This window comes from Poromitra crassiceps (assembly GCF_964638095.1).
Source record: "Poromitra crassiceps genome assembly, contig: HAP1_SCAFFOLD_2065, whole genome shotgun sequence".
NCBI classification, from domain to species: Eukaryota; Metazoa; Chordata; class Actinopteri; order Beryciformes; family Melamphaidae; genus Poromitra; species Poromitra crassiceps.
In genome coordinates, this window is record NW_028150360.1 from 1 (window position 1) to 13440 (window position 13440).

The window sequence follows — 13440 nt, forward strand, 5'->3', positions numbered from 1 at the left end:
CACGGTGCTGCCTCCGCTTCTATTCCTGTCTCCTGTAGGCACTGTCTTTATTGAATGTTCTTTCTGACCGTTTCTCCCTATTGATTGATTGAGCCCGTGTCAAAAGCAATTTTCTCTCCAAGTTGAGGCAAAGGTTTGAATGGAAATCTCTCTTTCCTTTCCAAACAGGAAGTTCTACTACATCACGCTGCTGAGGGACCCGGTGTCTCGCTACCTGAGCGAGTGGAGGCACGTGCAGCGCGGCGCCACGTGGAAAACCTCCCTGCACATGTGTGACGGCCGCACGCCCACGCCCGAGGAGCTGCCCTCCTGCTACGACGGCTCTGACTGGTCCGGCTGCACCCTGCAGCAGTTCATGGACTGTCCCTACAACCTGGCCAACAACAGACAGGTAGGGGGGTGAAACACATACACACACACACGCACACACACACACACACGCACGCACGCACGCACACACACACACACGCACACACACACACACACACACACACACACACACACGTGCGTAGACATATCATACACAGGCAGGCAGAGTTAGCCCACTGGCTATAGACCAAATCAGCGGGATGTTTACATTTACTTCCGGGTACCCCTGAGGTCCACACATTATAATGGCGGTGGACGGCACAAACTGACGTGTTGAAGACAAAAACAGACAAAGAAGACAAAAATGGTTCGTCCGTGTTGTGTTGTTGTTTAATATCATTCATAACAACACTTTCACTAACGTTAGTGGAGACCAGACTAGCTAATTTACCTGTTGGACCAGACTAGAGTAGACTTGAAGCTAAATTAAATTGACGTGGCGTCAGTAGCTCTGTCTGTACCAGGCTCTTTCTCGCCGAGAAGAGCCTGGTGACGCGAGGTTACTCTGTCTGTAACGTAAAAAAACAGCGAGTTTGACAGTCAAACAAACGTTATTAGCTAGCTAACACTACATAAAACAAACACAGAAGAAAGGCTAGATACGTCGGACAAGCATGTTTACCAACCGTTTAACCATTTAAATTGAAAGTAGTCGGCCGAAAACAACGAGAGGGTTTGACAGCATTTATTTGACAACACGCACATTTAAACCTGCCGCCTTCCCCAAGTGGTACCCGGAAGTAAATTTGTTTACATGGTGACGTCACGGTGATTTGGTCTATAAACCACCTCACATTCACACCTTCCTTTTCTCACGCTATCTGTCTCCCACCTCAGCGTGTTGGCCAGCTTATCTCGTCTGTGCCCCATAGGGTGTTATTACTCTGGCTTCAGGAAGTTATACACATGCACACACACACACACACACACACACGCGCGCGCGCACGCACGCACGCACGCACACACACACACACACACACACACACACACACATACACACACACACATATACACACACACACACACACACAAGGCATACTGGACACTGTGTACTCTCAAATTTGTAAGTTTGAATCCAACCAACAATGCCACAAAGACAAATTCATACTGTACCTGGCTGGTATATGAAGTGACTGATTCACTTTCTCCCACTCTCCTGTCCTCACCCTCATATAGTGTCACCCTGCCTCCACTATACATGCTGTCTATCTAAAGAACAAATCAAAAGCAGGAAGAAATAATAAGTGTTACTTGATTGAGCACCTCAAGCTGAAGGATAGATCCTTATAGCACTCTTCAACAAACATACGGTACCCACTCACTTCTATAACCGCCTCCTCTCCCCCTGGCTGTAGGTGCGCATGCTAGCAGACCTGAGCCTCGTCGGCTGCTACAACATGTCCACGGTTCCCGAGAAGAAGAGGGCTCAGCTGCTACTGGACTCAGCCAAGAAGAACCTGCGAGACATGGCCTTCTTCGGCCTGACGGAGTACCAGAGGAAAACCCAGTTCTTGTTTGAGCGGACCTTCAGGCTGCGCTTCATCAGGCCCTTCATGCAGTACAACAGCACCCGGGCAGCCGGGGTGGACCTGGACAATGCTACGGTTAGTGGGGCGGGCCAGTCGTCTTTAGTAGGCTATAGACCCATTTTACTGCAACCGTTTTGGGGTGATAAAGCAGGAAGTAAAGCAGGTGTAATCAATACCATTAATGATGGTTCCATTCCATTTAGGTGTTCCAGTGCACAGGGCCCTCCTTGGTCTTATTGGTTACACCTGCTTTACTTCCTGCTTTACCACCTCAACAGGGTCGCTGTGAAAAGGGCCTATGTTCTGTTCTTCATTCAGACTAGGGCTGGGCGATATGACCAAAATCTCATATCCCGATAAAATCATTTCATATCCCGATACCGATATATATCACGATATAGCATATTTTCTGTCAATTCTATTTATAGTTTATATAAAATGACCACATGGCCATTTATTTATGTAGCAGTTAAACCCGTTAAAATGTTGTCAAACCTCACAAAGGATACATGCATTCAGAATACAGATAAGCATGGCTATTCTTTACAACACAGATAATAATAATTAGTTGCAGGGCAGTAGAATGAAACACAAACTGAACCACGCCACCAGTTCGATTTTCAAAGAGGACACTAGCATTTGATGCGTTTGATTTAAGCACTAATTTGGAATCATATCTAAAAGCGGCCACTAGGCGGCAGTATTTCTTTAGTCAACGTCAAAATACCTACATGTTCAGTAGAAGAAGAATAAAACGGTAGAAGAAGAACAAGTAACCAACACAACTCACCCAGGGAAAGCTAAAAGCTAAAGCTAACGATAGAGGTTTTGTTGTCAGCCCTCAAGGGATTTCCTTGGGATGATGAGAGGAGATGTTTTGCCAGGTTTAACGTTAGGAGGACACGCAAATATGGATCAAACACGGACTTAACACAGCGCAAATGCCTGGGTAGGCTAGGCGGACGGAGTGGAGGTAACATCTCCCTGCTCTTTAGCCTACTCACGGCTGATTTGTGCCACTTATAAAGGGACACGACGGGCTTGTTGACACAGAGTCTGGTGCGTGTGTGGACAGTGGACGTTAGTAAAAACGAAAACAGAATGAAGAAAGCACAGCGTCATCGAAATGACGGACAATATTGCGTAAAGAGTGTGATTTGCAACACAACGATATAAACGATAGAGCATCATATCAGACGAAATACATTTTCTATCGTCCAGACGAAATATATCGTCATATCGCCCAGCCCTAATTCAGACTGTGGGAAGGTAGTGAGGGAAGCAGATTAGAAGAGGATCCAGAGACAGAAACTGTCTCACAAACACATTCTACAGAGAGCTTAATGGATCAAATATGACAATTATATTCTGTATAGTATTTTCATTCTTTCTTTTTAAAAGAGTTCAAGGGAAGAAATGACATTTATTTAAGCATTGTTTTCCTAGGTTAGTCCCATTGAGATCACAATCTCTCTTAGAAGATGTGGCAGCAGCACATTCAATTACAGATATAAATAAACAAAACAACGTTTCAAAAGAAGTAATAGATCATATCTGAGTAAAAAAAAGAAGATGAGCAACAAAGAGAGACACACTGTGGTCCTATATATTGCTGTGAAATGAGTTGGCATGACGCCATCTAAGGATAGCAAACAAAGTGAAAGATGTGCTTCACAGTTTGATTGGTCCAATGTGGGAGTTCTTAGGCTCAATTACCAGCAAAATAAAATAAAAAACAGCCTCCAGTACGCAGCAAACTGCTGATTTATAATTCAAAACCAGTAGGGAGGTGAGAAATGCCCAACTGAGACTTGGCGAGTCTGACGGGCGTGCGTGGCATTCTGAGTGTGTATTAATGAAATCTCTTTATTTAAATAACAAACAAAAAACAAACAAAAATGAAATAGGCAGTTGATGGGAGGCCCCACGATACGATATCATTACGATCATTTATCATATCATCATTAGGGATGCACCGATATGAAAATTTTGGCCGATGCCGATAACCGATATTAGCATTGCTGTTATGGCCGATAACCGATATTTACCGATGTCGATATGATCTGTATAAAACCACATTTTTATGATCATCACATTTTGTACATACTGAAAAACACATTGCATTGCAAGTTATGCATTTCTTTATTTGCAAAGCCTTTGGAAAAGCCCATAAATCATAGATTTACTGCATTATTTCATATCAATGTGAAGAATTTGGCTGATAATGATAACCGATATTAACATTGCAACATCTGACCGATACCGATATGACCGATATGTTAAAAAATGACTAACATCGGCCGATACCGATATGATTGCCGATATATCGAGCATCCCTAATCATCATATCATTTATTTACCTTTTCTACTGCAAATGATGTCCCAGAAGGGAACCTCAGAGGTCCTATGATACAATATTGCGATTTTAAAAGATCTGTGATTGGCGTATCATTACAGTATTGTCACGCAAAATATCACGATACACCATCCTGGCTTCAAGGCCTCAGTGAGTACTTTTCAATTGAAGCAGTTTTCTGAATGCATTGACGCCTATTCTGTGATATAGGAAGTCTTTGTGTTGATGAATGTCAGGTCATCAGTCTGTTTGCTTGCTGCGCCTGTGTCCCACGTGTCGTCGATCAAACAACTCTTAATTCGCCGTGCGCCGCTTCCCTCTGTTCCTCCTCGCACACGTCGCTCGCAAATGATATGCAGCGGTCCATCACGCATTTCAAAGGGATATTCTTAATTAAAAACATTTGCCCCTCCATGTTGGATTTACGTGCGGGAGATTATACACACGTCAATAAAGCCGAAGACATCACACGCATCCTAACATCAAACACAGTTCTGTTATCTCGCTCCACATATTGCCTACAGACTCTCCCTCTGTCTCTCTGTGTTTCTCTCTCCCTGAGGAAGCCAGGAGCAGATCTTGTAAAAACTTTGTGTAACTTAACAGGGTCTTTTATTTTTCTTACGTTGTCAATCTGTTAGTTTGGTTAAAACATCTGGATCCCAGAACTCACATTCCATTCTGTTTCGCTCTGCAGTTCCGTCTGGACTGTGTGTCTGGACAAGCTGTGCACAGTCATTTCAGTGGGTGGCCAATCACCGATCCAGTCAAATCCAAATCCACTCGGAAATCTTTTCTGGCGAGACACTCCACTGTTGCACTGTTACTCCTGTACTTGTTTAATTGTTGTTATTGAGTATATTTCTGCAATAACTGCACTTATGGCTGTGTAAACTCGACGAACATTGACGTTACTGCTAGAGCCAGAGTGCCATCGAGGCAGCTATTACTGTTTTGCCAGCGGCGTTCCTGATTGGCCGGTTATGATGTCTACTATGAGGCAGATCTTTGTAGATTCCGCCCTGGGCTTGAGGCCAGATGGTCCCGCAGAACGAAAAAAATAAAATTGAATTCATGTGACCGGATGGTTTACCAGGCTATACATTCAGGCGGTGTCTTGTCATAGCCATGTGGTCAATGGGTCAGCATGGGGGAAATCCTCCCGTTCTTCCCAGCCAGCATAGTTAGCATTCAGCTGCTAGCCCAGCCCAGGCAGACAGGATCGGGGATTCAACCACCGCATTAAACGCACATCTGAACAGACGTCTATGTACCTGCTGTTGAATCCCCAATCCTGTAGTGTAGAGCCGCAGCACCGTCCTTTGGTGAGGAGTCAGCCCATTGAGATATACATGCTTTACCCCACCGTCTAGTCTCGCGCGTCAGCTGTAGTAAGGTGGGTGTTCCCACACAGACCCACTGTATCTATCAATCTGTGCTCCCCTCCTCTCTCCCCTTGTTGCATATGGTTCCCCTTTTTTCTCACTATATCTCTGTTTCCCCCTCTCTTCCGCTTCTTCCTCACTGTTTCTCTTTATTTGGTAGAACCAATGACCTGCTTCAGACTCTTCATTAGGTTTAATAATTACACCCCCCCCCCCCCCCCCCCACACACACACACACACACACACACACACACACACACACACTAAAATCAGTAGAGGACTATGGATTGTCTCCTGTTAGTTCATCCTCAGATGCCACCGATTGGATTTTGATCAAACTTGGAGGAATGCTGCTCTGGTGCAATAATTTGAAAATTGCACTTTTTGCCAAGGAGTAAAACAGTATTGGCCGAGGGGGGTGGTCTAACATTCTTTTGTTTGTCCGATGTGTCACGTGTGATATGTGCCACACAACTGATCAGATCTCACCACCACATTGTGACCATTTCAAAATTACACTAATGGGTCCAGTGGGAGTGTTGGTGTTTGTTTATTTGTCCTTGTGTCGCACACAATATCTGAGATGTATCTACAAAACACATCTCAACCTGCTGTGGTTTGTCATTTTCAGAATTACATTGATTAACCCAAGCAGGGCGCTATAATTACATATTGTGTAATTACTTATTGTAAGTGATTGGCTGTAAGGAAGACTACATAATTTGTGGACGACGACATGACGACATGTTGAGTGTGTGTTAACCATGCACTCATGGTTTGTTTCCCTAGTTTCAACCGGTCAGTGTTAGTCAGCAGGATGGAATAGAGTGAGAAAAGATGAATCTCTAATTAGACACAGAAAGCTCTGTTGAAGTTCCCAGATGTTTGACTGTTACTTAGTTGTATAGTGTTTTCATGTGGAGCCTCACTGGAACCTGAATGAAAACTGTGCATGCTCTCCCTCCCTCTTCCCACCTCAGGTCCAGCGTATAGAGGAGCTGAACGAGCTGGACATGGAGCTGTACGACTACGCCCGGGACTTGTTCCAGCAGCGCTACCAGTTCACCAGGCAGCAGGAGAGGCGGCAGCAGCGCATCAAGAACCACCTGCAGCAGAGCCACCAGGGCCTGGGCCTGGGCGTCAGCCTTTGGCCGTCCCGCGGCCGGCAGAGCTCGTCGGCCCTGATGCTGGAGGACGCAGAGGGGGAGCGGGAGGAGAGGGAGGAGGGAGACGAAGGGGGGAGAACAGAGGAGGGGGGCAGCCGCCTCCCCACCGAGGACTACATGAATCAGATTATCAACCGCTGGTAGCAGCAGAGCGGGAGCACACCGTGTGAGCCACATACCCATATACACACATGCTTTCACACACACACACAGAGGCTGGGGCCTGCAGCGTCAAACAGCCCACCGACCGACAGACAGACTGACATTACTGGAGAGTTGAGCTTTGGGGTGAGGGTCCAGGCGGTTGCTATGGAGACCTGGGCTTTGGTCGATTGCATCAGCTCATGTTGAGGTTTGCCCGGTTGACATTAGCATTCGCTTGCCCTCCCCCCCTTCTCCCATTTTCTCCATCCCTCCCATCGTCATCACTGACTGAGCAGAGGAGAGATATTTTTAAGAGTTGCTGACAGCCAACTATCTCATCCATCTCTCCCTCCCTCTCCCCCCTCCTCCTCCTGTATTCCTCCCGTTCTCTGTGGCCTGATATGGAGCATGAGAAAATATAATTAAGGCTGTGAATTCCCACTAAATCCTTGCAAAGGACCAGTGTACTTCCTGGATGGAATGCTCCAATCGCAAAGGAACTGGGGAAACTATGAAATTATCCTATTGGCTGAACTGAACAAAGGAAGTGGAAATGGTGGCGGTGCAGAAAAAAGACTGTACCAGAAATAAAGAAAGAAAGTTGGACAATGTTATGTATTAAAGCTTTTTGCTTCAAAAAAATATCAGCCTCCATTTCAACCATGAACACGCCTCCGTCAAGTATAGTGACGGTCTCATTCTCATTTTAGGATGATTTGATTGTTTTTTGTTTTTTTCCTTTGTGTTTTATGCTTTTTTTAAAGCAGAATTGTAATAACACTGAGACCAATATTGCTGCCTAAAGAAAAGTGATTCCTTTATTTCTTTACTTTTGTTTGTTTTATAAATCATAGCTAATAGATTGGATGGACGTACAATGGACCATAGCCATTACCATGGGTGGATTGGGGGGGGGGGAGTGGCCTGTTTCTCTGTTAGAGGCTTCCAATGCGCCTATCCCTTAACTGTAGTTAGATCTCCTTCTTTTTTTGCCTCAGTCCTGCACAGAATGACAGCCAATTATAGAACCCAATCTTGCATAGGTGTGAAGAAATCCAAGCCGGGAGAGGAGCAAGCCTGCCGCAGGTGGTGCCAGGAAACCATGCTGGCGCTTTGGAAGCCTTAACCCAGACAAATGCTCAAATGGGAGTTCTGGATCGACTGGTCACCATGGCAATGTGAATCCTTCATGTAGCGGGTGACATTTTCTCTCTATTTTTTCCCCAGTTTTCTTTTTTCAGAGCTGTGTTCTCAAACAAGTCTCCCAACCACTGAAAGGGCATGCAGCGCCGCCAGTGTCCTGTAGGTAGAGTATTCATGTGAGAGACCTTTTTTTGTTTGTTTTACTTGGTTTCACCCCGAGGAGTAGATGGAGGCGAGGTAGTAGTGCCTCTATGTACTGGGATCATGTGTAACTCCATGGACATCCTAACTATTGCCAGATCATATGTCTGCATTACACTACAGTACTTTCTGACTACTTTGCGTGCTTGTCTGTGTGGATGTCTTGTGTGCGAGTGTGTGTGTAAATAGTATGTACAGTATGCCTTTGATTGGCATCTGTGTATGCCTTTGTAAATAGTATGCGTGTGTGACTGAGAGGGAATGCCTGATGTGTTTGTGAGCGAGTGAATGACTGGTACCATGACCAATATCCTAGCTTCTTTTTCGTTTGTTTTGTGGAGGGAGGCAGTTTGGTGGAGAAACAGGAAGTCCCTGTCACAGCAGTGTGGCCATGGCAACGCTCCAACGCCATACTCTCTTCTGTTCCCCCCCGCCCACCCCCCTTTCTTGTCTCCTCTCCATGCCTTGGTTATGTACGAGGGATGTATCGCAGGAATCGTCTGAAAACCTAATTTAAATTTTAAAAACTTTCCTTGTGACTTGTCTTCATCCTTGTTGGCAAAATCTACAACCGACAAAAGAATCCGAGCGAAAGGACATTTCTATGAGGGGAAACCCTATTGTCACAGTGCGATTGAATCAAGTTTAATGTCCAGGTTTGCTCCCATCCAGAGGGTGAATGCAGGGGAGTGGCTTCCTCGGTCTTAACATAAATAACGTGCTGCATCCTGTTGTTGACAATAGATTTGAGGTAAGAACTGAGGGGAAACAAAGTCACACCCACCGCCCTTGTTACATTTCTACAAATCAACCCGGTCCCACCCATGTCTCTCTTTCTGATTGGCTCTTTTCAGATCAGAGGTGATTGATGAGAGAGAGGAGTCAATATGCTGCTTTTTGTGTGGCCATGAAAGTAACCCAATCTGGACAGGGAAAATGGATACGTAATGAGATATTTGTTCTTTTTATAAGTAACTGCTCCTTCATTGTATTCTTGAGGCGGAGACTGGAGACTTGACACCATTGGGGCTCGGGGCATTTTGCCCATGACCTACTTGTATAGTATTAGGTTCCAAACCAATATCTGGTTCTGAATTAGTGGTTAAAGTCCTGATCCAGAACTGTTAGAACAGCACTACTCTCTTCCTCCTGACATTTCTCACTGTTCTGTATGTTTATTTTCAGCCCAAACTGCTTACTTACTCGTGACCTTGTGGAGCTGCGTATCTGTGCCGCATGAGCTATGGCCGGCAGCGTGTAATTGGCCGCTCATTGACCGTTGCAATTTCCATGGTAAACCTTCAAGCGACCATCCGACTTAAAGACCGTTCTGGATCAGGTCTTTGAAGGCAACATGCACCCAGTCCTCAAAAGCATATCCCACTGTCCTCCCCAAAAAAGCTGTGTGGGAAGGAAAAATGAATCCTTTCACTGAAATGATTCCAGAAGTTGACGCTGTAATGCTATATTCAAACATTTTATGTCTCAACACTATGTATATCTGATGTCTTAACAGCCTTTCCTTTGTGAAAATGAACCAACCCGGGCATCGCTAACATCATCCTGTGGTATTTTTTTAAGAGATTGTGATAAGAGACTTGTTTTTTGGAGTGGTGTGCAGTCTGTCTCTGGCTCCTTCTGTTTGCATCATTCTGGTTTTTTTCTTATGATTGCAAGAATGAATCATCAAGCCACCAATTAAAATATTTCATTTTTACAGACCTGATTGTGTTGTGGTTGTCACTGCATATGATTTGTGATGTCTCCAATCCAACTCTCTATTATCATGCACACACTGATGACTTATTGTTTCGGCGAGAAGAAAGTCACTCCTATGACCTTTTCGTTGTTGGAGGTCACACACAAGGACAAGGTATTGAACATAGTGTATTTGCATATTCAGTTAACACTGGTGTTGGGCAAGTTACTCAGAAAGTTATTTTTTACTTATTAAAGTAATATTACATTACTTATTACTTGATATCAAAAGTAATCAGTTGTGTTACTCGTTATACTATTACATTACTTTTTTTTATGTACGGTATATAATTTTTATTGTTTCGTTTTCAGACATCAATTCAACAGTACAACTGCAGACGGGACAAAACCCAAAACAAACAATCCTCAGACAAGTTACATACAATGTGACATTGTCCGACTGCGAGTGTTCAATCTGAAAGGAAACATTTTCTCCCACCCCATAAACTTAGTCCCATATCCAGTTCATGACACATACCTGTTTTAAATGATTAAAAAAACAAAACAAAAACAAGAAAGCAAGTAAACGAATTCAAACTGGGACAAAAAAGAGAGAAAAAACAAAATAAACAAAAAACATTACAACATAGTGCTTTCAACTTGTGTAAACATGTGTGCAACAATATACAAATTACAAGTTACCCGTTTCTGACCTCGCCTAAGTAGTTCGGAAACGGATCCCAGATGGTCGAGAACTTTCCGATCGAGTTAGTCCTCAGAGGCCTAAGTCTCTCCATGCGCACCACTGAGACCATATCTGTCAGCCACAGCTGAAAGGAGGGTGGAGTGGGGGACTTCCAGTCTCTCAAAATGAGTCTCTTGGCAACAATCATCCCCTGTGTAAGGGACTGCTGCACAGCCATGGAGAGGAGCAATGAGGAATCCGAACAGCCAAAAATGGCAAGTTCAGCCTCCGGTTTAAGAGTTACTCTGTAGGCTTTAGAATACCAGTCGAAAACTTTGGCCCAGAATCCGGATATTGAGGGGCAAAGCCAAAAAGCATGTGACAATGTACCCTCTACCTGGCACCTATCGCATAGTGGGGAGACAGATGGGTAGATTTTGTGCAGTTTCGAGGGGCAAAGCCAAAAAGCATGTGACAATGTACCCTCTACCTGGCACCTATCGCATAGTGGGGAGACAGATGGGTAGATTTTGTGCAGTTTCGATTTGGAATAGTGAAGACGGTGAGTAACTTTGAATTGGATCAGCTGATGTCTGCTGTTAACTGAACAAGACTGGACCGTAGACAAACTCCTGTCCCATATAGTCTACGATAGATCGACACCAAGTTTGTCCTGCCATGCCTCTCTAATCTTGTCAGTGGAGGCCCTGTTATAGTTATCGAATAAGTGTACTAGTCTGGAGATAAGGTGCCTGGAGTGGGGGGGACTCAACAAGACCTCAGAGAGAGTGTGTTCGTCTGGGAGAGCTTCAAAGTCTCGAAACTTAGAACATACATAATCTCTGACTTGTAGATATCTAAACCAATGCGTGTTGGGCAACTCAAATTTCCTCCTCAGAAGGTCGAAAGAGGTGAAATGGCCGTCTATGTATAAGTCTCTGATTGAACACAGCCCTTTCTCACTCCAGGCACGATAGGTTCTGTCTGACCGTGCAGGCAAAGAAGTCTGATTAAAACAAATTGGTATATAAGCGGAGACATCGGGTATACTCAGAACTCTTCTGATCTGGTTAAGGATTTTGACTGAGTTTTTTACCACAAAGGTTCAATTCTTAAGAGCCCCTGGCGTTTCTAATTTAGAGAATAACATTGCTGACAGGGAGGAGTCTGTGATAGAGCTGGCTTCCATTTTTAGCCAAAGGGGGGTCCCAGAGATCAAGTTGTCAGGAGTCCCCTGTCGCCAAAACATTAAGGCTCTAGCATTGGCAGCCCAGTAGTAATGCCTGAACACTGGTAAGGCCAGTCCGCCTTCAAGCCTGGGTTTTTGCAAATGGGTATTACATTACTTTTGATAGCCACTCACACACACACACACTGCTACGCCCTTAAAAAGTGACATACTGTACAACTCACTTAGCCAGCTCCTTATAGAACTAAACATACAACTCACTTAGCCAGCTCCTTATAGAACTAAATCAACTCACTTAGCCAGCTCCTTATAGAACTAAATCAACTCACTTAGCCAGCTCCTTATAGAACTAAATCAATTCACTTAGCCAGCTCCTTATAGAACTAAATCAACTCACTTAGCCAGCTCCTTATAGAACTAAATCAATTCACTTAGCCAGCTCCTTATAGAACTAAACATACAACTCACTTAGCCAGCTCCTTATAGAACTAAACATACAACTCACTTAGCCAGCTGACCTCCTTATAGAACTAAATCCACTTGAACACAAATTAAGTCAGCAATCAGCCAAACTGCATCCTATTTATTTATTTGCCTACCTAGGACAAAAACGCAGCAAGTAGTCTCACAGCCAGACCAGACCTACCTCCACACTTAGTTTACATACCCAGACCTACCTCCACACTTAGTTTAGTAGTGTCACATAGCCAGACCTACCTCCACACTTAGTTTAGTAGTGTCACATAGCCAGACCTACCTCCACACTTAGTTTACATAGCCAGACCTACTGTACCTCCACACTTAGTTTAGTAGTGTCACATAGCCAGACCTACCTCCACACTTAGTTTGAGCATAGTGTGCCAGCGCTGGAGAAAGTCATGCAGTAACTTGAAGTTACTTACACTACTTGTTACTGTGGGAAAGTAATATCACTGAGTAAATATATTCCGCAGTCTTGCACACAGTCTTTTTTCTTTTTCTTTTTTTACAATTTCTGTGGTGAAGCTTCCCTCTAGTTTACTGCGGTTTCATCCACAGGCCGGTGTTTGGCTGGAGGGCATGTGTACCACTCACATACACTAACCACAGGACCGTGACCCCATAAAGCAGCCTGTTCCCCTCTAATGACAGCCTCAGCCCTGTCAGCAGTGATGTACGGCCTAATTCAATCTGCAGACACTGCGGGCCTGCCCCACCTGACACACGTCCTGAGTGTAGGCGCCACACAAACACACATCCTCTGCTCCCTGTGCCGTGGCAGCGCGGGTCGGGCCTTTTCTGAGCGGGGATGGAGGCCGCCGGGCAGACAGGGGAGCGAGCCGGGGTATAAATATCATTCCATGTCCTTGGTGGGGCACGCAGAGGAGCAGGGAGGAGAGACGCAGACCTTCACCCCGGCCATCTCATCAACAGCCCAGTGAGCTTTCAACTCTGACCCCCGGGACCGGACCAGAGGCAGGCCGGGAGAATAATGTGCCTGGACAGCAAGGAGCAGAGGCAATTGGAGGGGGGAGGGGGGGGGGGCAAGTGTAAGGGAGATGGGAAGGATTGGGGAATCAGAGAGAGGGTCTTTTA

At 45.0% G+C, this 13440-nt stretch overlaps 1 pseudogene across 1 annotated transcript; it reads left to right on the forward strand.

The window, feature by feature from the left end:
• Positions 1-168: 168 nt before the first annotated feature.
• Positions 169-10019, forward strand: LOC310772136 (heparan-sulfate 6-O-sulfotransferase 1-A pseudogene; annotated as a pseudogene). Its single transcript has 3 exons — positions 169-391; positions 1725-1973; positions 6620-10019. The product of its transcript is annotated as a heparan-sulfate 6-O-sulfotransferase 1-A pseudogene (transcript).
• The last annotated feature ends 3421 nt before the right edge of the window (positions 10020-13440 follow it).